This window comes from Nestor notabilis, unplaced genomic scaffold, assembly GCF_000696875.1.
Source record: "Nestor notabilis isolate BGI_N333 unplaced genomic scaffold, ASM69687v1 scaffold12070, whole genome shotgun sequence".
Lineage (NCBI taxonomy): Eukaryota > Metazoa > Chordata > Aves > Psittaciformes > Psittacidae > Nestor > Nestor notabilis.
The window spans coordinates 24,113-25,197 of NW_009911605.1; positions in this window are offsets into that span (position 1 = coordinate 24,113).

Genomic DNA, 1,085 nt, shown 5'->3' on the forward strand with positions numbered 1-1,085 from the left:
TGATTGTCTGCCTTCAAAAGGGCTGGGCACTACATGGGCTTCCCAAGCTGCTGCCATTCCCAAACTTCTGACAGAACAGGCTGTGTGGCTCCGTACCACACGGCACAGGTTCACACCCTTCACCAGATCCCACTGAGCGCATCCCTCACCTCGATGCCTCTGCAAGCTCCTTAGCAAGACACAACCAGCACACAAACAGTAGAAATGACAGAAGCACCATGAAATGAGCATATTCCTTATCCTATATTTACGCAATAACATATGACGTTAAGAAAAGCCTTATCGATTTCTTCCTGAAGAACTTCTGATCACACTGCCTGTGTTTTCCCCTTGTCACCTGCAAGCCACAAACCTTTATCATTACTTTAGAAGTACTTCGAATACTACTTTGTCTTTCCCTCCAGCTTCCGCAATGCCCATCCGGCAAGAGTCTGGAATTAATAAATCCAAGGTTATGAAACAGTGGGAAGCTTCATCAGTAAGCAGCTGAAAAGGGAAAATCCCCTTACTTTCCATGTATCCGAGCGCCACTGGATGAATCCTCACACACCAATTCTTTCCTAGGAGCAGCTGAGGTTTAGCCCTGTACAAGGGCTGCGCTTAGCACGCGTTGGCTGCTCAAAGCATGAACCTCAACATCCTCTTCTGACTGTCTCCGACAACAGATGGCTACTGGATTCCACTTTTAACTATAGGGAAGGAAACCAGAGGGACGTTCCGCTTTTGTAGCATCTCTGGAAGTGTTCACCAGACATCACCCCCCCAGAAAAACCCCCAACTCCAGACTCACGCATTCGGCTCTTCTTAGGAAGACTCTAACTTCTTATTGCACGTTATAAAATAGGTTATTTTCCGGGATTCTGAGTTTGTAACTCACCCCGATTGTTTTAGCAATAACGTATTAACCGTTTTGAACAGACACAGCATCAGACACGGCGCCAAGAGGTGCCGTGTAACAAACAGCCCGAACGCGTTCGAACGCCCGGCAGCAGCGCGAACCGCGCAGCCCCGCGGGGATCTCTCCTCAGTAACTCCCACTCCAGAGGCAAACTGTCCCAGCGTCAATCCAGAGCTCCCACAACCGC